Source organism: Podarcis liolepis (genome assembly GCF_965112155.1).
Source record: "Podarcis liolepis genome assembly, chromosome: 6".
Taxonomy (NCBI): domain Eukaryota; kingdom Metazoa; phylum Chordata; class Lepidosauria; order Squamata; family Lacertidae; genus Podarcis; species Podarcis liolepis.
The window spans coordinates 34,041,693-34,066,802 of NC_139559.1; the positions used below are offsets into that span (position 1 = coordinate 34,041,693).

The 25,110-nt window shown below is 41.5% G+C and overlaps 1 protein-coding gene across 3 annotated transcripts in view; it reads left to right on the plus strand.

Moving 5' to 3' along the window:
* The first annotated feature begins 11,161 nt into the window (after positions 1-11,161).
* Positions 11,162-25,110, plus strand: part of NGF (nerve growth factor) — a 53,061-nt gene continuing 39,112 nt past the window's right edge. For 2 of the 3 annotated variants that reach the window (XM_083508621.1, XM_083508620.1), the window contains exon 1: positions 11,162-11,621. The gene's annotated coding sequence lies outside the window, so the exon portion shown is untranslated. Of the gene's footprint in view, positions 11,622-11,989; positions 12,134-25,110 lie in introns of those variants that run through there. The other variant, XM_083508618.1, reaches the window with a different exon arrangement.

Here is a 25,110-nt window from a genome sequence, read left to right on the forward strand (position 1 = left end):
GGTTTGGACTGGAATTGGTTGTGAAATGATGGAAAACAAACAGGTGTGTGTGTGTGAGAGAGAGAGAGAGAGAGAGAGAGAGGGAGGGAGGGAGGGAGGGAGGGAGGGAGGGAAGAATGGTTAGGTTAAACAAAACTGAAGGTTAAACAAACGACAAGCTGAAAAAAATGTCACGCAACTCATGAAATGCTTTCTAATGTTCAGAGAACTTACAAAAGAGTAAAAGGCAATGGAGGTGAGGAGCTAGTTTTAGATTTTTACCACCCACCACCCCATTTACTAAGTACTGTGATTGGAGAGTGTTGCATGAGGTTGGGTTGGATTGGATTGGAAGCTAGAGTTGAATTGCCTTAAATTTTCACAACCACCAAATCCCTGCTGGCCAGCATTAAGTCTGAGCTGAAACATATTCTTCCACTGTCATATTAAAGAAAATCCTCGATTTCATTGGCCACAACTATACCTCTCGCCTGAACTTCTAAGTTTTAAATAAATATGTGTTGCTTATGCCAAACACATATCTACCTATTCCTATAAATACAGTAATCAGAAACTGTTTGAGATCTTGGATTAAATATAAAAGTCAATTTATGTTTGGCACTGGGTTCTTTAAGTTGTTGTTTCCTGATGGTGTTAAATCATTAGGCTCACTATGTCAGAGTCCAGCTGCAAAATCAGCCGGGAACTATAAATTACTAATGATGGGATATGGGTAGTGTTCTAGATATCAGACTTCAACAATACTCTTTTGGACGTAGATAGTAACATAATAATGAAAGTGTGGAACAAGTTACTGAACATACAGTAATGACAACATGTTAACCAACAGAGCATCTTTGAACTAATAATACAAAAACTCCTTCAGGTGACCTATTGAACTTTCATTCTGATTTGCCTGCACAAAGCTTACACAGAGGTTCTCTGAAATCACATAATTGCCCAAATGTGTTGGAACTGCTTTAGATGAACAGCTTGATATTGGGGGCAGCCTCCCCATGGTTGCATTTCATACATCCACATACCTATTGTTGACCTGTGGGAATCAGGCACATTCAGTCGCTCCCTCTTGTACCAAGCTCAAGTGATAAGGGCTGACAGGGTTGAAGCCAAAGTGGGACGGCAGAGCAATCTGAGGATGGCATCAGCATGACTGAGAGAACCTCAGTGTTCACAAAAGTACGAAAAACACATTTAGAAATAAAGCTAGAGGGGGTTTTGTGGGAGGGAACATGCCAGAGGCAGACAAAGTGAGACTGAACAAACTCACTAGACACTGCACGTTGAGTGTAGTAGGAAAAGAAAAACAGAAGATGGAGGGAGTGGAAATGTAATGCCGTGTTCCTGTATCATTCTAGCAGGGTACACCATTGCCTTCCATAGGTTTGTTGAATTCCAGGTCTCATCAACCTAGCATGGCCAATGATCAGGGATATCTGGAAGAAGACAAGGCTGACTGGCTGTCTGGAATCCTGAACCTTGAACTTCCTGTTAGGGGTGATGATATGTTGCAACATTTTGTTGCAGGTCCCACTTGTAACATTGTGATAACAAACTCAGTAAGAGTTGTCATAAAGAAAATTATTTAGCATCTTTAATGTACTGTAGCAAGAACGGTGAACCTACTTTCCTATGAATTTAATCGCTGAGCTGAGCCCACCTCCCTGGCTTGGAAGAATAGTCTTCACTCCTCCTTCTTGTGGATTTCCTACTTTAATTAAAATAACAAGTTGATAATGAAATTGCTGTGCACTGAGAATAAACAGCCGAACAACAGCTGTCATGATTAGCCTGCCAGAGGCTTGCATAATGGAATGCTAATCAGATGAACTAAACTCTTGGTACAATTTCCAGAAGGGTAGCTGTGTTAGTCTGTTGTAGCAAAAACAACAAAGTCTTGTGACTAGCACATTTATTATAGCATATAAGCTTTCATGAACCATAGTCCATTTCATCAGATGCATGAAGTACCGTATTTTTGAACCATAACACTCGCTTTTTTCCTCCTAAAAAGTAAGGGGAAATGTCTGTGCGTGTTATGGAGGGAATGCCTACGGGTGGCATGCCTACGGATTTTCCTCCTCTAAAAGCTACGTGCGTGTTATGGTCGGGTGCGTGTTATAGAGCGAAAAATACGGTATATTCCTGAACTGGAAAATGGGCAGAGCACAGCAGAGAAGTGAGTTCAGAGGGAAATGAAATGCAAAAAGGATAATGATTATTACCTGAAAGCAAAATAACTACAGTGACCAATCAACAAGGCAACACTGGTGATAGCACAAACATCCTCACATTGGTAAACTATGTTTTTTTAAGCTGTAATCTCTATTCAAGGCACAGGCAACAGAATGGGGAGTTGCTTGATAAACTGTAATTCAGAGGTTTTCTGCTGGAGTTGCCCTTTGACATCCCTTTGATCAGGTAAGTAAAGGTAAAGGGAACCCTGACCATTAGGTCCAGTCGTGACCAACTCTGGGGTTGCGTGCTCATCTCACTCTATAGGCTGAGGGAGCCGGCATTTGTCCGCAGACAGCTTCCAGGTCATGTGGCCAGCATGACTAAGCCACTTCTGGCGAACCAGAGCAGCACACGGAAACGCCGTTTACCTTCCTGCCGAAGCGGTCCCTATTTATCTACTTCCACATGACGTGCTTTCGAACTGCTAGGTTGGCAGGTATGGCCACCTTAAAATCAGGTAGAGAACTGTCCTTAAGGTGGCCAGCCTCAAAATAAGGAAGGGTTGGTTTTTTTAACATTTCAAAAAAGTATTTGTGTTAATTAGCCGGCCAATGTCTTATCACCAATTCTGCCTTGTTAAATTGGTCACTGTAGCTATTTTGCTTTCAAATAATCATCGTTCAGGGCCCGGGACCCCTACAACCTATACCAATGCCTGAAGTGAGAAAATAGGTTATGGAATAGGAGATGAATAGTGGTCTAAATCATGGACAGGAAGTTTTAAAATACTCAGTTTTTAGCTCAGATGATTCTTCAGATGGTTACATGCCCTGTATTTAAACACCTTGACTGCCCCTGGGATGTAACAGCCACTTTGAAATATAATCAAACAGTGAAATCACGGGGTCATCTGTCTCTCCTTGCCAGCATCAGGCTGCTTTGTTTCCAGTTTCACAGCAGGGCTCATGTTTTAAATAGATTATGTACTCTACTCTGAGCTGGCAACAACTTGCTAATAGCCAGCAGCTGAGTGATAAACTATTGTTGCTGACAAGGACCTATAGGGCTCCAGGCCTTTTGTATGTTTCGGAAGTACAATTACCTTACCTCCGGGTCAGTGGATACTTTGCCTGCTAATTATTTCGAGACATTCCAATTAAGAGCAGCCAAGCCCACCCCTGACACAATTCATCTTGAATACTATTAATATCTGTCGCTTTTCTTTATGATCCCCATAAATACAAATGACACCCGTTATAACATTGATTCAATTAAAGTCCTTTATGGGAGATATATTATCCTATGGGCAATAACAACTGGTACATCTGTACTCTACACTTCATTACAGTCCAAATCGAGGTGTCTGGCTCATCTATACTGGGTATTCCTACAATGACCTTTGGGTATTCCCACCATGGCTGTGTCTGGATTACAATCTATTATAGAGGAAATCAAGTGGGGAATCGATTTTCTGATTGTGCCCCAGTTCAACATGCACATACTGATTACAGTGTAGATTCATATGGCAGAAACAGGAGACTGCATTGTATAGCAATCTAATTAGGTGGACTCTATGACCCATTTATCTGCAATGTGAAAGTTAATACTCACTGTTAACTAGGTCCTCTTTGGACTTATTTTCTGGGTTCTTGGTATGGAGGGCTGCACAGAAGGAGCAGATCCACAGATTGTATGAACCATAATTTGCTGATTATATGCCAAGGCTGGAGGAGCAGAAAAGATAGCAGCTAAACATCCCTGAATACACGGATCGTTTTCCCCCACCATACAAATTTTGAGATAAACACAGTGATGAGTCCTTTGAAGATGAGTGCTTGGATGGTTGACAGTTCACCAAAGGGATTCGTGGATGAGATAATTATTTGCGAAAGTGATGTATGATCTTAGCTAGAAACCAGGTGATTTCAAAGTTCTTCCAGGTTTAGGAATTTATGGCTTACATTTGATAAGGAAAACTGAGTTGCAATGAAAAGGAGAACAATGAAGGCACAGAATCTTGGTGCAAGCCATAAATTAAAGAAAGCTTAATTTTAATAGGGAGTAAATTTATTCAGAGGTGTTACCAAAAAGAATCAATCATAGTGTGGGAAAAGATAAGAAATGAAAGTGTTTTATATTAGGGAAACACAAAGAACTAAAACTGTTTTGTTTTGTTTTGTTTTGTTTTGTTTTGTTTTGTTTTGTTTTGTTTTGTTTTGTTGTGGACGAGAGCTTTTCCTTTCCCTTTTTTTTTTTTGTCCCAATCCTCATGAATTATTTTCACTCAGGAGTGGAAACCTCACCATAGCAAGTCTGGTACATATGAGCCTTTGACTCGTCATTCCAGAAAGCCCCTGTCTACCTCTTCTTTTAAAATGAGAACTGACTTTTCTTATATTGTTTTAGAATGCCTTAATAATACATTTTCCTATAGTAGTCTTGTTGCAATTTTTTTTCATTTATCAATGCTATCTTTAAAATATAATTTACTGTTTTATCACTTCTATATCATCTACTGATTAATTTTTTAAAAAATGAATATTTGCAACTTTTCACCATTTGTCACTTCTTTTAAGTACATTTTAAATTTACTTTCCTCTTCGTGTGTTTCACCATACACATGCTCACTAGAGCAAATTTATATAGACTAGTTTAGAGCCTGTTTTTCACTCAGCTGTTCAGTTATCTGTCTTAACCATGGAACAAAAAATGGAAACAAATTAAATGCAAATGGAACATATTAAAATGGAAACAAATTAAATTCTTAGAGAATCAGGCTGCAATTCTATATACACTTACCTTGGAAAACATCTCATTGAACTCCCATGCTTACTTACTCCCATGCTTTCGTGTGTGTGTGTGTGTGTGTGTGCCATGGGTACCAGCACCGAATGGCTGCAATGGGCAACAACAACAAAAAAAGTGACAGTACTTTGTACTAGTAACAACTGTCAGAGAAAAAGCACTGCTTACTCCTAAGTAGATGTGCACAGGGTTGCACTGTCAATGTAACACAGCCCTTTTATTCGAGCAGATGCAATGCTGTAAATTATCAGGGTAGATTAAAGTTAAGTCTCAGTAGTATTTCAGTATTGGGGAGTATGTTATGTACACTGCAGCCATGAACAAATTGATACAAGATGTTAATCAGAAGATTATATTAGCATTTCTCTACTTAGCAGCAGTATTGAGTACAGCCTTGCTCAGCTGCACAAAGCTGGCAAAACAGGCAAATACTCCATTCCTCTCATTCATTTACAAGCTAGTAGATACCTAAAGCTGAATTGCTTAGAAAATCACTGAGGTATGCTATCGTAGGGTAATTTAATTTGTTACATTTGGGAAGTGTCCATCTTAAAATGTAGAATGCAGAAGAGGCAAACACATGTTTGGAATGGAAACACACATTATTTGCAGACTCTGACATCAGAGAGCCAGATCTGACTTGAGCTCTGTCTCAAGTATACTCACGGTGGCAAACTTGGGTTTTCTGCTTTGCAACGTGTGCAACAGCCTTAACAATCTTGTGATCAATGTATATTTTCTGCCATCCCATTCAAGTGGGATATAAATTTAATAATGAAATAAACCACTGTTGCAAGTTTTGTTTTTGTTTTTCTTAAATGTGATGAATGTTTGAATTTGGTATCTACTAAAATAGGAAATGATGGGGCACTGAATGTTACTTAATATAGGGCTAATCAACCTCTGCCAAACTCCCAACTCTGTTGCCAACTGCCCTCCCTTTGCAACAGGCCAAAATCCCTCCCCCTCCCTTTACTGACCCCTCCCCCAAACCCCTTCCCCTCACAGTTCACTCACCCCCCAGGCTTCCTTCTCTCAGTCAAAGCGGGGGGGGGGGGGCAAAGGAAAGAAAGTCATCCTTCCCCCTCCAGCCACAGCAGCAACAACAACCACAGGAGAAGTGTGGGAAGGCCTGGCCTTGCTTGTGAATGTAAACTTGGTTTTTAGCATGATGGCGGACAAGTGCTGATATAGTAAAGAGTGGCATACCTACATATTGAAATATTTATATCCCTCCTTTCAGTCCCCAGAGAGACCCTGAGGTAAAGACTTCTCAGAAGTTGGTGCCCAGTATAAAAGGCATGCTTGTAGGTTGAACATTGGATATATTGTGTGAACTCACAGCAGAATGGCAACAGTAGTTGGACACTGTAACAGTAGTAATCAAAAATAGTAAAAACAGAGGGGCTACAACACATAAAATCCAAAAAAAAGTAGTTATTTACATTTAATATTCAGTTCTATTTATGCAGCTGAATAAAGAGCATCTCGGAATGAGCATAATATAGGCTTGGATGATTTGTCAAGTTAACAAGAGCAAACACAAGCATCAAATAATTACTTTCCCAATCAGAATTTTAGACCATCTTAAGTCAAAATTAGGCAAAGAGGAAATCAACATAATATTAGAGGAAATCAATGTAAAGTGAAGAACTTGCTGGGTGTGCTTGAAGAATCAGTGATCAGGCTTTTAAAACAAACTTCCTTCTTACATTTCTCTGCAAGTCCCCTTAGCAGTCCTGCATGGTGGAGTTCCTATTAACTCTAGTGAATGGTAATAAATGTCAATATGTAGTTATGAATGCTGGATAATTGATTTGTTGTTTTAATTTGAACTCTGTTGAGTTGGTTAAGTTTTTTGCCTAGCCACAGGACCTGGCCTATTCACATTGCCTACCCAATTCACCTGCACTAAGTCCACACTAAGAAAAAATGAAAGGAAAGTGCAGATTGGGTCCCTGTCTTGCTCTGCTGGGGCTTGCTAAGAGTACTATTCCCCCTCCACAACTCCAGACACCTCCTAGTCTGGAAGCAAGGAAGAGAAATGGGAGGTGAAAGATATAAAACATTTCCCAAGTGGTTCTTCGCCCTGTGGAACGCCCTCCCACTAGATGTCAAAGAGAAAAATAACTACCAAACTTTTAGAAGACATCTAAAGGCAGCCCTGTTTAGGGAAGCTTTTAATGTTTAATAGGTTATTGTATTTTAGTGTTTTGTTGGAAGCCACCCAGAGTGGCTGGGAAAACCCAGCCAGATGGGCGGGGTATAAATAAATTATTATTATTATTATTATTATTATTATTATTATTATTATTATTAGAAAATACAGGTGGATTGCGTGCACTGTTTGTCTCACAGTAAGAACAATAAGGCAATTAAAACATAAACCACAATAATAAGGAACACAAAGCAATCAGAATTACTGCTTCACAGAGTGTTCAGCATAACAGGGTCTAGAATGGATCCCAGTGTGTCATAAAGCATATTTCCAAAATAATTTCTTTCTATATAACATTTCAGTCCCATTGATTTCAGCACTGTGGTTAGGCAGGTGCTTTGCTCTTTTCCAAAGAAACTGAAATGCATGTGCTGAAATTTGCACTGTACCAGTGAATAGACAGGAAAAAGAAAAAATACAGTCAAAATGTAAGCCAAGTCTGGAATGTTGACCATTTAATCAGTTTGCATGTGTGTTTAAAATTAGACTATAAAAAGCAGAACTAGGTGGTGGTTTCTAGTCATTACATATATAGTACACAAGCATTCCAGGTGCAGGAGTTTAAAATAAAACTCACTGCCCCACAACTGCTGCCTACCTGCTTACCCAAATCATAACTGTAGAGGATTGCTGGATTTTGCATACTACACCCCTAATTTCCAAGGATTCTGATACATTTTCAGCACATCAAACTTTCCCCCCATCAATCTTCAGTCTTCCTAGAGTTAAAAGATATGGTACTCATCTCACCACACTTCCCTCTGCTGGATGGAATGTATGTTGCATCATTTTACACATTTGAACTTGGGATCAGAAGCTGAGGCCAATCTATTCTCAAGTAAGAGGGCCCAAGTTACCAAGTTACCGGTATGTTGTGTTTCTGAACAGTACTTTCTCATGGTTAGTTTAAGTGTTGCCTGTTATCATTTATCTTTATTATTTTTTTAAATCATAGACAATTCCCACAGCACTTAGGAATTATTCTTTTATTTTCAGTAAGGTTGCCATCAAAGGATATTGTAAAATTGAGTATTTTGGAGCTGTGTCTTGAGAAAGAAGAGCCAGTTCAATGTTTCTATTACATAGTCTGTAGCACAATTGGTACAGTCATGCATTTCAGGTTCCATGCAACTCTCATACCACCTGAATTTGACTTCCCATGTGTTTCAGACTAGCAGCAGTGTTTTGTCATACTGGGAGCCAAATGTGCTGGAATGGTGCTTACAGTGAAATCATTCGAGAAGCCAAATGAAGACATCACCACAGCCACATGCATCCCTGGCCACATGGAAGTGGCAAATACTGCAGCTATGCTGGGATAGCCATTGTGTTCTATGGAAGTGTGAAGTGGGCAGCCATCTCTGCACAAGGTATGTTGTTAATTTCAGGCTTACATCCATAACTGTCAACGTTTCCCTTTTTTAAAGGGAAATTCCCTTATTCCGAATAGGATTCCTCGCAAGAAAAGGGAAAAGTTGACAGCTATGCTTACATCCCTTTTAGAGACCTTATCCATCTTTGTTGCCAGCAAAGAGATGAAACAAATATGAGTTGTATGATGTGTCTAAACTGCGTATTTGTATTCAGAGTCTGAAGGAATGATTTATTGCTTTGTTATTGATAAATTATGCAATTTGCTATTATGCAAGCATGCATGTTATTTGGGAGCACAAAGTACGAGGCGACACCTTGGGAACAAATTGGTTTATTGTGGCATGAGCTCTGCTTATGCTGGTGCAAAAGCAGTGGATTGAATTTCTCACTCAACATTTTGAAAGTTGTACATATACAGAAGAACCTTGCCAGATCAAATCAAAGGTCCATTTAGCCCAGCATCCTGTTCAGAATTTGCAGTTTGCATATGGCTAGTTAAAGTGCAATTAGCAATTTGTGAACAGTTAATTGACTTCTTAATATAAGATTCCCAATTTTATTTTAGCAAACTTGCTATTATGTTCAGTTATGGTTGCTTCACCTTAAAAAGGGATGTTGTACATTCGGGGGGGAAAGGGCAACCAAAATGATCCAGGGGATTGAGCAACTCCCCTGTGAGGAGAGGTTAAAACCTTGGTTGGCCTTTTAATATAGAGAAAATGTGAGCGGCGACATGAAAGGAGTGTAGAAAATGATGTATGGTAGGAGAAAACAGACAGAGGCAAGTTTTTCTCTTGCTCTCTCCTAACACTAGAACTTGTAGAAGCTGAATGTTGGAAGAGTCAGGGCACACAAAAGAAAGCAATTCTTCACACAGTGTATTGCCAGACTATGGATCTCACCCACCCAGGAGGCAGGGATAGCCAGCAACTTGGATGGCTTTAAAAGAAGACCAGGCAAGTTCATGGAGGAGAAGGCTACTTGCCTTGATGGCTATGCTCTGTCTCCACTGTTGGGGGCAGCCTGCTTCAGAATATCAGTTGCTGGAAATGGCAACGGGAGAGAGTCTGCTCCGGTTTGCAGGCTCCCTATTGGGATTTGGTTGGCCACTTAGAGCAGTGTTTCCCAACCTTTTTTGGGCAAAGGCACACTTGTTTCATGAAAAAAATCTCGAGGCACACCACCATGCCAGATGGGGAAAGGTCACTTTTTACTTATGTAAAAAAAAATAAAAAAATAGTAACAGCATAGAAGGTAATGGTTAGGCTAGCATCCCTCTTCCAAATATGCTAGGTTTTTATTTGCAGGGACTGTTCTACATGGGAAAGCATTCAGCACTGTCATTCTCCCATCTGCCATCTGAATTGGTACTATTCTGGGTCAACTTACTCTGCTGCATGTGTAGATGAAAATGGCACCAAGTGTGGGGGAGGGGGCAGAACAGGTTTCAGATACAGGATATTAAGCATACACGTACTTCAGATTGAACTGGTTGCTTGCTTTGCAAGTTTTCATTTCCCAAATGACTGCCTTGGCAAGCGCAATACCTACCAGGCTCAACGCCGGTCTCGCGCTGCCGCTTCCCGTGCTCTCAAGGACCCGGGAGGAGGAAGGCGTGAAGGCAATCCTGAAGGTGCGAAAACCTCGCGCATGCGCAGGCCTTCCGCCTGCGACAGCCCAGTAGGCCGGCCGAAGCGAGCGGCGATGGGATGTGGGAGGGAGCTCGCTCGCCGCCCCGCGTGTGCCTATGTGGGGCACGTTACAGCCCCATGACGTCAGCGCCACGCAGGCAGCCAGACGGCGAGAGCCCCGCGCTGGGCGGCCTCTCCTCGCCGCCGCCGCCCTGCCTCTCACCGCCCGACTCGCCCGCCTCCCTCCCACGGCACACCAGGCAACGTCTCGCGGCACACTAGTGTGCCGCGGAACACCGGTTGGGAAACACTGACTTAGAGGACAGGATGCCCGATTAGATGGGCCACTTGTTCTTATATTCTTATGGCTATTGGCTGATGTTGGTGTCTGAAAATGGAATTCCTTCATTCCAAAAGTTGACACCTTTCTGTTTGCAGTTTGGTGGTCTTCTTTGAGTAGGAGAGGATTCATCATTCGTGAACCAATAATCCGGAGTTTTCACTGAGTTACTCTGCAGCGGGGTTTGTTTTCTTTTCATCTACCTGTGAATCGGGTTTACTCTGCATTCTTCATGAATCCAAACCTTGCTTTTTATGAATCTACTTTACTGCTCTTTCAAAGCTCAATTCGACAGGAACTGGGATGATTTCTTGTTTACGGAGCAGGTATTTTATAGTGGACCTCCAGGAAGAACTAAAAAAACAACAACTGCCAAATTTAATTCTTCCAGATAATTCCAGCGCGAAACTGGATAATCGCCCCCAAACAGATGACTCAAGGGGGCTTGGAACGTTCGCCTTCCTTTGCGCGGAGTGGCCCGGCGCAGCTGTGGGAGGTTCCTCGCGGGGCGCTCCGCCCGCCCTCCTCCAATCAGAAGTCGAGCAGGCCTCCCGAGGCGCTCGCCTGCATTTCCATTCATCTCCCGCAGGAGACAGGAGCCGCGCACGTGCCGGCGAGTCCCTCTCGAGAGCCCAGCAAAGGCGGACGAGCGCGAGGGCGGGAAAAAGCTCGCGGGCGGCCTGGGCGAGCGACGTCTTTCCCGGGAGTCGCTCCGCGCCCCCTCAGGGGACTTTCCCGCCCAGTGTCTCTTGGGCTAAGCGCGGCGAGTCTGTGCAGCTCCCGCGCCTTTTTTTTTATGGCGCTAGGACCCAGGCGAGTCTGTCTCTCGTGAGTCAGTTGCCGCAACAGCAGCGGCGGCTCGGTCGGAGTTGAGCGAGAGCGCCGTGGATGAGGCTGCGGCGCGCGCGCGAAGTGAATGGCTCGCGTGCGTTGGGAAAGTGGCCACGGAGCGAGGCGCTCGAGGATCCCGTGCGTGAGCCTGCGCGACGGCGCCTATAGCGGCGGCAGCAGCAGCAGCGGCGGCAGCAGCAGCTCCTAGGGGGGCCTCTCTCCACCTGCCCGCGGTCGCAGCGCTGAGGTGAGTCGCCAGCCCGCCTTGGGCCAATGGACGCAGCAGGCGCGTGAGGAGAAGTTGCTGCTGGGCTGCCCGGGCGCGGAGCGGCCGGCCGCAGGGGACGCGAGCCAACTCCCAAGCCCGCAGGCTGCGGTCCCGGGGCTGTCACTGGAAATGAAGGTCCCTCGTGGGGTTGGACCAAGCAAGCCCAGCAGCCTCTGGGATGAGCGAAGATTAGTGGCGCGTCTTTCTCTGGGGAGCAGCAGCCCCGTCCGAAAGTCGTGGCTTAGAGGGCGCAGGGGTCCCTCATCAAATAAATAAACCCATAAACGGCGTGAGTGTAGCCCGTTTTCGCCTAGTTCCGCGTATGGTCGCACGGGGGGGGGGGGGAATGCCTATGGCATTCTGGTGTAAATCAGGGCACAGGCTGTGGTTCTCTCGCGCTGTTTTTACACTTTTTGAAGCCCCCAGACACGTCCAGGGTTGAGTTCCCCTCCAGCTACAAACTCCCTGCTGGGACAGGATGGAAACTGACGGTGCTCATTGATTTATGGTTCGTGATTAAGCTTTTCCCCCCACCCCTGAAAGCGAATGCCAGGCAGAAGGGGAAAGAGGCGAGCAGATGAGCGGGAGGGGGTTGTTTTGTTTTTGTAGCTCCTTGGGACAGTTTGTGGATCTGTTTCTTCCACCCCTTAACTTTTGAGCATTGCCTTGTCCAGTGGGAAACCTGCAGGGAATAAATGGATATATGAATAGTGTGCTTGTCCAGCTGGTTTCCCCCCCAAATTGTCACAAGCTTGGAAATTTGTGAGCATCGAAGTGTATTACTGTAAATCCTTTGTATAAACTAGGTGTGGGTTTTCTCTTGTACAGCATAACGTAGCCTTGTACCTTAGCTTAACTGAAAATATGCATCAGAACTTTGTTGTTACGCTGCAGGAAGATATTCTGTCTAGAACTCCTCATGTTAGCTTTACTTTCTCTTACCTGGTTCCAGTGATGCTCTCATTGTTTGATCGACATTCCATCATTAAATAATTCCATGGGACTGTACTGCTATAAAATGAGAAACGTCATTATGGTCCATGAAATTGTATTATTGGGGGTGGGGGGGAGTCAGGCATTCGCCTACAAGACAAAAAAAGATAATAAGGACCAACGGCCAAATGGGTTAGATGAGTCATATATTGAGCCAAAGATGATCAGGACCTTAACATCAAGTATCTGAATCATTGCTTAACAATCTTTGAAACATCTGGAGACATTGTTCAGTGATACAGTCACTTTCAAAGGAGTATGTGGAATTGGGATAACGATAATTCAGCAACTTGAGAAATGCAGAGAACTCACCCTTAAGGGACAAAATCTGTTTCACAAGATGCTAGGAGAGGAAGTCTTGAAGTTATTGTTGCTCATTTCTTTCTCCTGGTATTAGGTAAGCACAACTTTGCTCAGAAGCAACCTTGCTCTTCTTCTTTTAGTTGTTCTCTGTTTTCTCATTTTAAAAATGGGCAGAAAGCTAAAGAGTTGTGAAATTGTGTCTGTTCAACTTGCTTCAAAGTGTCAAAGTTTCAGTTCAAGAAAACTAACTTGTTTCTGAATGGAAAGTGCTTATCCTTTGCAGTACAACATACAAAGATAAATTCAGCTGGTATATTATGAAGTCTGAAGTTGTGTTGGTGAGATAGATCCCACTTGTTGATGCAGATTTGTTTTGCTTATGTACACATTAAAATTCTGTGTCACTTGCATGTATTTCAAAGGGGGGAAAGTCTGTTTCAAGACTCACGTACAGATCGCTGTAGTTTGTTTTCTAAGCATCAGTTTAAAGAAGAGGTGTATTTATTATTTGTACTAAACAATTTAATTCTGCTTGTATTGTGGTTGTGTTCAACTGTTGAAAATGAAACTGTTTCATTTTTGCTTAAACACCATAAAGTGTAACATGCATGGAAATACAGTAGTACAAAATTCAGTTCTGTCACATAATGTCAGTCCAGGCCAGGCTGATGGAGCTCTCCCAGACCATCCATTACATTTTTTGAAAATGTCACTGTTTATCATGGCCATTTAAAGCAATGGTGACCTCTGCTGGCAATTCCCATCTAAAAAATATGTGCTGAATTCAGCCATCTGATAAACATGAATTGTTCCTGATTGATTTAATAACATGCATTAAAGTAGGTTGGCTAATAAAACCATGAAGTTCACTTACACAGTTGTAATGACATTAATGGAGTTTGCTTCTAAGTAAGTGTACATAGGATAAAGTTGTTAAAAAAATCCTTATTCTACCACCTCTCCACATGTGTTCCTCAGTTTTGTACTGTTTTGTGAGCTAGATTACACATATAGATTCCATTTTTTTGGTTTACGTTGCTTGCCAGAAACCCTGTCTGTTTTTGAGGTGAAGGAGTAGTTTTAATAATATAACAAAATTTCAGGGGGAAGACTGTTCCACATGAATATCTGGCATTTCAGATGGAAATAGTTTACTTTGTTATTGGTTAAACATTAAGCAATCCATGGTCTGGAATTAATTCACCTATAGAAGCAGGGGGGAGATTCTCTGCTCTTTTTTTTTCTTTTCTTTCTCTTGGCCTTTGTATGATTACCAGAAGACAAAAAAGATAGATATACAGTTGAGTTACAGGTAGATGAGAGAGAACTTACTCGTGCATACACATGCAGCTGTCTTGGAATTAATGGTGCTTGCCTAATTTAACCCTGCTTTGGTCTTCTAGCATTAACATTAGTGGAAATAGTAGACCACCCATAAGACTGTAAATGATAGCAAAAACTTTGTAGTAAAGAACCTGAGAATGCAGAGGTCTTTATATAAAACAACAACTGCAATACGCACACACATCTATACATCAAAATTAGTTTTTGTCTACCAAGACAATAATTCAATCTTGGCTCAGAATCTTGAGATCTGGACTTGATAATAGCTACTGTGCTTGGAAAATCAGCTTCTGGATAACAGAAAATAGCTAAATGGTGCTGTTTTAAATATTGAAAGCACTCACAGAGTTTGTTCAAATGGCAGATTCCCCAATACTGAAGTGTTAAACAAGAAGTGGATGATAAAAATGTAGAGAGGTGTAAATGAATGTAAAAGTACATAAGGAAAGATTTTATCTGCTTTATCTTGTTAAGTCAGTTGCTTTATCTTGTTAAGCCAGCAAAGAGATCAAAACGCAGCCCCTTTGAGACAAAGGGGGAAATCAAAATAACAACAACACAAATATCAGTAAATCCCATGGCAATCTCTAAAACATGCTATCCTGTATAAGTCAGTTCAAAATTAATTCCCATTGAGTTTCCAGGTCAGAGTGAATAACTGCAGCCTAAAAAAGTAAAAAGGCAGTAGCAGTTTGTTGTTGGCATCTGTCCGTCTTGAGAGAGAATTAGCAGCCCTGAAGTGACCTCTTCAGGCCTCAGCAGTGTGTATGGAGGTCCTGGGCTTGGCTGCAGGAGTTGCCGTTAGGAGGTGTACGAGGCCCTATCTTAGAGACTGCACTCCAAGTTTGTGTAGGGTTTATTTTTTAGCCTTTCCTTCTCTTAAATATACCCCACAAGCAGCGGAGGCTTAGGATCAGAGTTTTCATTCTCCTAGGTAAGCTACCTTCCCAGGCTGACGAGCCCCATCTGCCCCAGTACAGCAGAATAGAATGATAATCTGCAAAAAGACTGCTGAAATTATGCATTCTTCACCCTCCATTTAAAAGTGTGGTACAAACCTCTCATGGGAGAGGGTACCAGTTCTTGGCTGCTGAACTAAATGTCTCAGAAATGTAGGGGAGATTGTAGGGATTCTTGAGAAATACTGGCCCCAGGCCATTTGGGGTTTCAGAGGTCAAAACCAGCTCCTTGCATTAAGCCTGGAAACAAGATCTGTGTAATATGAACTGATTGACTGGCTCCTGTCCAAGCTTCTGGTTGCTGAAATCTGAAACTTCCAGATTGTCTTCAAGTGCAGCCCCACATAGTGAGCATTAAAGTGGTCTGATCTGAAGGTGAATGACTGAGACCAGGTCTGGTTTATCAAAGAGAAAGAAAGAGACAGTTATCATGTAAGATGAAGCTGGAAGGATGTATTTCCTGCAACCACTGCCACCAGAATATTGAACCATCACATTTCTATCTATCTAGAGTTAACAGCCCTAGTCCATATTTTTTCACTCTTCTGTGGTATCTTCTAAAGTGCATTCATACACCTCAGGTGTGGGGGGGGGATAGAATAATAGAATTATAGAATTGGAAGGTATCCCAAGAGTCATCTGGTTCAACCCTGTGCAATGCAGGAATTAACATAACTTCAAGAAGAACCAGCAATACTTCCTCCTGGACCAAATTGGAGAGGCATCTTTTACAATTGCAATATTCCCTTTGCTTCATCATTATCAAACCTTTTATTGGCATCACATACAGACATCCATAACATATAGCTGTGGTGACAGTGACCCAGTAGTGCTTTATTCAGCTAAGCAGAATCCCTTTGCTTAGTTCAAACAAACTTCTATTTCCTTCTTCTTGTTATGGGTTCAATTCAGCTGAGCCACAGTGCCCTAAAAATGTTCTTTCCCTTTGCAGTTACCCTCACAATCAAAAATTACAGATGTAATTAATTTAAAGGCAGCTAATATTAATATAACAGCTTCTTTTTCTTGTTATTACAATCTTTGGTTTATGCTTCATACAGAGACATTTAAAAGATTTGTATGTGATTAAAGCTAGAGTAGAACTGAAGTACATATTCAACAGCTCAAAGCTCAATGGCTTATGCAAGAGTTTGTGGCTCCTATGAATTTATTAAAATGTGGAGCAAAGCTATATTCCATGTACTTTTAAAATCGTATCAAACTCAAGCTGAATTACTAAATGTGCATCAATATGACTGGAAGGAGGATTTTACATCACTTTTTAAGTTGAATTATATATGTCTAGAATTGGATGGAACCTTGTAACCCACTTCCTGCTGCAGGAATTGCAGACCTAGAACATTCTCAATAGATGGCTGTCCCTACCAACCCTCTACCTAATTATTTCCATTTGTAACTGCTCTCACCTTCAATACGTTTTTCCTAATATTCTCCTAAAGTCAACCAATGTGGTGTTGTGGTTGTAGTGTTGTACTAGGGCCTAGGAGGTCCAGCTCCAAGGGCCTTCTGGCGGTTCCCTCCCTGCGAGATGCAAGGTTACAGGGAATCAGGCAGAGGGCCTTCTCAGTAGTGGTGCCCGCCCTGTGGAATGCCCTCCCATCAGATGTGAAGGAAATAAACAGCTATCTGACTTTTAAAAGACATCTGAAGGCAGCCCTGTTTTTGATGTTTGATATTTTATCATGTTTTTAATATTCTGTTGGAAGCCACCCAGAGTGGCTGGGGAAACCCAGCCAGACAGGCAGAGTATAAATAATAAATAATAATAATTGTTATTATATTATAGGAGACTGGGGTTCAAATCCACAGAAACAGAAATGAATGTTCTGATGGTTCCTAAGCTGTCCCAGGGAAAGAGTGGGGCAAATCAGAGGGTTTCTTTCTGTTACCAGAGCACCAACTACTTCTTCAGCACCATTGCTGTTGCCTATTTTACCAGTCATAAATGAATGAGAGCAAAAGAATGAGAGTTTGGCTGGGTAGGTGGGATTTTCTTCTGCACTGAAGCCCTGGGCGTTTCATCTCTGTCCTGCCCAGCAGCACAATAGTAATATACCGTAATAGCCCTTTTTGAGATGGATCTGTAAAGAGCAATCTTCCTTCCATCATAGCATTGGGCTTGGTGGAAAGGTTTCTGTCTGCCCTGCAGTGCCCAACCCAGCACCATGATGGCGAGAAAATTCCCTCCACACATCAGCAAAGGAATGGGGATGGTATTGTGTATACAGTGGTACCTCTGGTTACGTACTTAATTAGTTCCGGAGGTCCGTTCTTAACCTGAAACTGTTCTTAACCTGAAGCACCACTTTAGCTAATGGGGCCTCCTGCTGCTGCCGTGCCGCTGCTGCGTGATTTCTGTTCTCATCCTGAAGCAAAGTTCTTAACCCAGGGTACTATTTCTGGGTTAGTAACCTGAAGCGTATGTAACCTGAAACATGTGTAACCCGAAGTATCACCCAAGGTATCTCTTCCTTTGTGTGTCTTTGTTCCTTGGGCTGAAAAGGGTGAGCCAGCCCTATTTTAATCACTCCACTTTTGTTTATTATGAGAATAAGCATTTCATTATTAAGACTTCATGCATTTCTCTGCAGAGATCCATAACTGAGATGATTATGACTGCCTAGAACCTCCATAACTAAGGAAGATGAAATACATCTGTTGCTCTAATGCGGTGATCTAAGGGCTTGTGCTTGGGATTCAATTTGTAATTCTAGTTCTGATCTAGTAATAATGTTGTTTTAGAAGAGAACCCTTTATGTTTGTAACCCTTCCCACAGATCTGGGTTGGCTTGATCATGTTATATGAGACTTACAGTAGATTAGGTAATGAAGTGCAGAATCAGTTCCTATACCCTTTTCAGGCAGGTATTTCTACCTGTTAGGTAAAGAATGATGCTGGCTCCCAGGAATTTTAAACATTTAAACTGTCCTGCATAGCATATCTAAATATTTGAAACTGAATACTATTGATTTTATAATTTGTTATTTATATCAAATTATTCGAAAACAGTTTAAGCACATAAAAAACCAGCAGAACAAAAATGGAAGTACAATAGATTATTTCACTCTTTAAATTAATCTGACATATGTAAATTCTTGGATCCTAGTAATTGCAATTAATTCTGGGGCAGGGGAGCCTCGTGGTCAAATGTAGCAAGCCAATGGAACACTTAATTTTTTTCCCTTGTACATCTTCCAGCAGGTCCAGCCAGAAAGGCTCTTAAGAACTATATGCAAAACTGTCCCCTTTTTACTCCTTCTTGTGCCTTTGACAACAGGTTGACATGCAGATGTTAAACAGGAGAGAAAAAGCTTTAGCAGTTCAACTACTGCTTCTGCATTTGCTGTTAAGGACACAGGAGCAGGTTAAAAGTCAGGCACCCCTAACTTTATGGAGCATTTGATCTAAAACTTCCAAAGGGAAAATAACCTGTGTTTCCTCTCATCTTGTGTGTTAAATGGTGAGCCTACCTAACAAAAAAAACCTACTAGATCAAGTCAGCTCCAGTGTGACATGCAGAATACTGTGGGTGGCATTTTGATAAATGGAGAGAAGTCTTAGTAGCAGGGTTTCTAAAATTCAGGCAGAATCTGTGTTCGAACTGACCTTTTTTCAGCATTGCTTATCAGCTTGTGTGTCAGTGTTCACTCTAAGGAACACTTTGGAATCTTGAAGAGGAGAGAAATATTTGCTTCCCAGGAAACATCTTTTTCTTCTCTTTCCAAGGGTTCTGGGTTTATGGTATTACAGGCTTTAAAGAAAAGAAGGTCTATTGGCAAGTAGCCATATCAAAATCCAATTTTCCATTACTGGGAACAGTAACAACATATGATTATACTTTCCAAGTTCCTCTGATGAATCTACTTTGAGCAGTGGTAAGGAAGATGAGAGGGATTGGGTTAAATGGGTGCAGAGGGAAGAATGTATTCCAGCTAATGACAGGCAGAATCATGGGCAATCATAAACCACTTTCTGTAGCACTAAATGATAACAGTCATTTTGTGTAGCAAACCTACGTTGGTCCCAAACCTGAAGCCCAAGTAATTTGCAATAAAGCTTTAGAGAAGTTTCCACTGCTTTAAACTCTTGAGCATGAACCTTCAAAGCATCCTGATGGGCTCTTTAAAAAGATATATAATGAAGATCCAAAATAGCTCTCCTTTTTACATGTCGTGCTTTCATTAACAATGCCCTATTGAAAGATCACTTAATTTAATAAGAGGGAATTTAAAGCAAATCTATGAGCATAAACCTGCTTATAAAAAATGCTCAGATTCACAGGAATTTGCTTGAGGTACCAATTGGATAATGTGTTGGAAGCCAAATTATCACACTGCGGCCACTGTAGCAAATTATTGGCCATGTCTATTCAAGTTATACTCAGAAGAAGGGAACGGGGTAAAAGAGAGGATGTTCCTCCTGTTTCAACACCTATTGTTTTTCTTTTTTAAAAAACGTTGCAGATGTAAAGCAGACCAAAGCATTGCATGTATGGTGGTATGTTTTAACACACCTGCCACTGTTTGCATTGTAAGGGCACTTTTACTACTATGAGGAAATGTGAGAGATTCCTGTTATAATTGCTTCTCAGCATGGAAAACAGTGTTGTTATTATGTTAATGAAGCAACAGACACCCAACAGAAACTACTGTTGGGGTCTTTATTACCCCAGTGTTCAGCTATACAGCTTTGCTACCCCTACAATTGTAGAATTGTATCTGAAAACCTAACATGCTTGGTATGTGTGTTTGCTTGGTATGTATGATGCATGCTTGGTATGTGTGTTTAGTACCAGAAGGGGGCAGAGAAGAGAGATGTGCTCAGGAAACCCAGATTAACCACATACATGTAATTTAATCTAAAATGTATGTGTACAGTTACTTTAAATTATCCATTTTGCCTCCCAAAATTTTTTTCCACTGAATTTAGTTATTTTTGGCTTAAGACCTTAGGCCTGACTCATGGGTAGTAAATATGAAAGAGACCTAAACACACTGGCTTGACAGACAAGGCAGCACATTATTGGGGTGTGATGCGTAGGTATCCATACCAGCTTGGTTTACTAGGTGCCTGTTGCTTTAACAGATCCATTCTCCTACTTCCTTTCATTTTCCTCCACAACTATAGCAGGCTGTACTGTAGCTGTGGTTCACCACTGATGGAGAAGAAGACAAGCCCTGCTGCTATGGAACTCTAAAAGCAACAAGTTGGTTGGAGTCAGGGCAGAGCTAGGAAGCCCACAATGGGATGCCTGGATTTCTCATATGGGTGCCAAAAGTTGGATCTCGGGTGTTGGTTGTTTTTTTAGTTTTCTTAATAGGTTTAGGCCACTTAAAATGTGGGGTTGCCAAATCCAGACCTTTTTCCCAATGAGCTCATGGTGGTGTACAAGGTTCTCCCCCTCTTCCAGGTGCCAGTCCAACTGTCACACCACACTGTTTCTCAGACTTCCTGGGGTTTTGTCCTACAGCTTCAGCGTAGTTATACACACAGAATTTATTCAACTGGTCTGCAATCTCTTTATACTTATTTAGCACATCTTTAGTTCACTTGTCATCTGACTTCCTCCCAGCTGGATTTTCTACTTCTGGAGAACTTAAAGATATATTTTTTAAAAATCCTTGTTCTTAGTTTTCTTAGTGACAAGAGCCTCAAATTCTTTATTTCGTTTCCCACCCATCTTCATCCACTTCTTTTTTTGTGTTTCTGTGCGCGCACGTGCCTGTTTGTGTCTCTTTTTGTTCTGATTTGTATAAGAGACCCCCATTTTCTGATGGAACCCTTCTTGCTTGTATATAATATAAATATGCCCAGATTGTGTCAGAAGTAGGAGCTTGTGGATGTATATCACATTGAAACCAGTAGTATTAAGCTATCAGCAAATTCCCCTCTGCTATATTGTTTTGTTGAAAGATGCATATTTAAGCAACAGAGACTGCACTGATTTTCAGCTGAGCAGGTTCAGGCATAGTTACAGGAATTCACCCAATAGCAGGTATGGTGATTTATTTGGCTGTGCTTTGGGGGATTTTCCTCCGTCTTGGTTAAATGTGACAACTGTTGTCAAAAATATAATCACAGGTCTTGCCTCTAACACTGAGCTGCAATAAACATGACTGTAAGATTTTTAGCCTGGCAGTGGGTCATTTATTTTATTTTTGAATAGCTATGCAAGTTCCAGTTTCAAAGCTGCTATGCTTAAGGCTTATTTAGCTCCTCTGTGGGGTGGTGACTGTTTGGGAAACTAATAAAAGATTAGGCTCCATTTGACAGCTTTGAACCACACAGAGGAAATTAGTGGAATTCGTATTCCAACGAGAGATGGATTATTGCTTTGCCAGTTTCATGTTACGTGAAATGTACCTCTGCTTTTCTTGCCACCTAAGACCCCCTTTTTTGTATTCTAAACAGTATTAAGGCTTGGAGTTTTGTTTTTATGGCTCTCATTAATTTAACAGTTTTTCTAAAGACTGTGAAATCATGGGTCTCAAGGGGCATTTTTTAAATAGATGTCAGCCCCACTCATTTTTATAGTGTGGCTTGTTTCCTATACAGCACAGTTCTGCTTCTCTTCTCTCCTGCACCCAAGAGTGTGTGCAGATGAATGTGGCCTTGGAAGAAAGTTGCATGCTTCAAAGCATGAAAATGGACTAACAATGGCAGTATGCTTGTATAATGGCACTCAAGTAAACAGACATTCAAGAGAATTCCATTTAGATTTAGGCATCAAATTAGGGGCATCTGTCATCATCCCCTCCCCCCCCCCAAATACTGTATGCTCTGTCAGCCATATAATCACTCAGGTGATCAGAGACAGATAATGATAGAATTGTAGCGTTGGAAGGGACCCCAAGGGTCATCTAGTCCAACCCCCTGCAATGGAGGAATCTCAGCTGAAGCATACATGACAGATGGCCAGCCAACCTCTGCTTAAAAACCTCCAATGAAGGAGATGTAGAAATAAAAGTCAAATATTTTCAAAATTCCAGGTACATGTGGTACCTCGGGTTAAGTACTTAATTTGTTCCGGAGGTCCGTTCTTAACCTGAAACTGTTCTTAACCTGAAGCACTACTTTATCTAATGGGGCCTCCTGCTGCCGCCGCACCGGCAGAACACGATTTCTGTTCTCATCCTGAAGCAAAGTTCTTAACCCGAGGTAATATTTCTGGGTAGGCGGAGGCTGTAACCTGAAGCGTATGTAACCCGAGGTACCACTGTACTGCAGTTAAAATAAAGTTCTGAAAATTTGCAATTATGTTCCCTGTGAGACGTATGGATAAATTCCACCCCCTCCCCCAATGATGAAGGCATTCTCAATTATCTACTGTTATGGAATAAGCTATAACATGTGTACTACTGTACTGTAACTTAAGTGTGTTTTTTAACAGAGCAGCAGAATCTTGAAGCTCCCCTCTTAACCCTGCTTTTTTAAGGGGGTGAGGGATATGTCACATGTTGTTGGGACTTTCTTTCCCATCAACTCCAGCCACCTTGGGCAATAGTCATGGATGATAGGAGTTGAAGTCCAGCAACATTTAGGGCCCCAGATTCCCAACCCCTGCTTTAGGAATGGCACTGACAACTCTGAATGTCATGGAAGGCTCTCCTTCTCCACAGTCCTCTCCATTCTGCCTCACCCTCTAAAAGCCACTTTTATTGCATATTTAATGGGGCTTTGCATGAGTGCTTTGGGTAGCTGTATCTACACTGGGTCTCAGATTGTTCTCCTGCATCAACACTGGGTCCCCTGTGCTGGTTTATGTGCACCATTACTTCAGAGCAGGATGGCATACTTAGACTCTAAAGTACGGTTATCATTTGTCATTGAAGGATATGCATTTGAGGACTTTAAAGTGGATGGAGTCCCATTCCAGTTCCTTTCCAGCAGAAGCATATTTTCATACAAAGGCTAATGTTGCTTGCTTTGACCTTATTCGTTTTCTGCTTGGGTCCAGAAGTGCCAAACTCAGTTTCTGTTATTTTACTTTCAAAAAACCCCAGACCAAATCCAAATAAATATAAAGTAAAACTAAAAAACATTTACAGTGGTACCTCAGGTTACGAACATAATTCTTTCTAGAGGTCCATTCTTAACCCGAAACCATTCTTAACCTGAGGCATGCTTTTGCTAATGGGGCTTCCCACTGCCGCTACACCACCGCCATTCAATTTCCATTCTCATCCTGGGGTTAGCGGAGTTTGTAACCCGAAGCATTTGTAACCCAAGGTACCACTGTACTGGTAGTTTTCAAGGAGTCAAATGCTGAGAAAAGCAGAAGAAAGCAGAACATGAAAACTGGTCCTTTCCCATTATTACCTGATGCAGAAAACAAACAAAACAAAGACAACAAACACATAGTATTCAACCATGGAAGAAAAAATAGAACATAGACTGTACTCCTGTGCACATTAAGCTGCTTAGATTCCATTGATGTAGGCAAGATGTAAACCAGGGGTCAGCAAACTTTTTCAACAGGGGGCCGGTCCACTGTCCCTCAGACCTTGTGGGGGCCAGACTATATTTTGAAGGGGGAAAATGAACAAATTCCTGTGCCCCACAAATAGATGCATTTTAAATAAAAGCACACATTCTACTCATGTAAAAACACACTGATTCCCGGACTGTCCATGGGTCGGATTTAGAAGGCGATTGGGCCAGCCCTGGCCCCTGGGCCTTAGTTTGCCTACCCATGATGTAAACATTCCCACTGTGCATGAATGCAGTCATAGAAAGTTTTTTTAAAAAAAATTCACATTCAATTTGCACTGTAGGTTCCCCAATCCTACTCAATATCACTGTATTTCCGGTTGAACCTACTTGTAATAGGGTTTTCATATCAATAGACAGTTAACTTATTAAAAGCTATTGTAATCCCAGTTGCAAAGTCTTGAGCTTTGCAATGCCATGTGCAAGATTTCAAGATTGGACACAGTGATAAAAAGGTGTAGCTTTAGAGGAGGAAGGCTGGCCAGCATGTGTGGAACAATATCTTCTAGGAGTCAGAGGCTCCTACTTCAAAACAAGAGATAATGCAGCACATATTTGGGAACTAAAGTTACAACTTGTCAGAAACAATTTTAAAAAGTTTCACATATGAGTACAGGACAGAAAATATTTTTCAGTTACTTGGGAAACTTCTCCTTCAACTAGATTTAGTAAATATCAGACAAGCAAAATCCATGCCGAGAAATTTCAAGTTACATGTCTTATAGATTATAGACTTTAAGCAAATTATAAAAGTGTAAATTAGGTCATGGTTGGCTCAGACAGTTTATTTTAGTACACTAGTCCATAGTAATTGAATCCATTTAAAATAAATCTGCCTTGAAATATGATACTGTGAATGACAAAGCCATTTTAATAAATATAAAAAGTCAGGATCACTCTCTATTCAGGTCAGTGGGGCAGAATCCCTTGCATCAGGACTGCCTGTGAACCAGAGGGTTTGGTAACTACTAGCCAAATTATTTCCATATGTGTGGTCTCAGTACCGTAAGGCAAAAATGTGACTTTAGACAATTAAAATGTTAAGTAACATGTATAACTGCTTGGCAGCATTGCCAAAGTATATCGCTAGTTGAATCTCTAATTGTTCACATTTAGGCAGAATATACATTACACCAGTAAAATGTTTTAGCAAGGAGACAAATCAAGATAATGTTATCTGTTTGAGAGGAACCCCGCTGTCTGTTCCATCTGGAAAGCTTATCTCCCCTTTGATTTTTGTTCTACTTGTATATATTGCCTCCCATATTCATCCCTGTCATTCTTGCAGTCCTAATTTAACATTTGGGAATTCGTGGTTTACCAAAGTCCTAACCCAAGCAAATCTTCTAACTTTCAG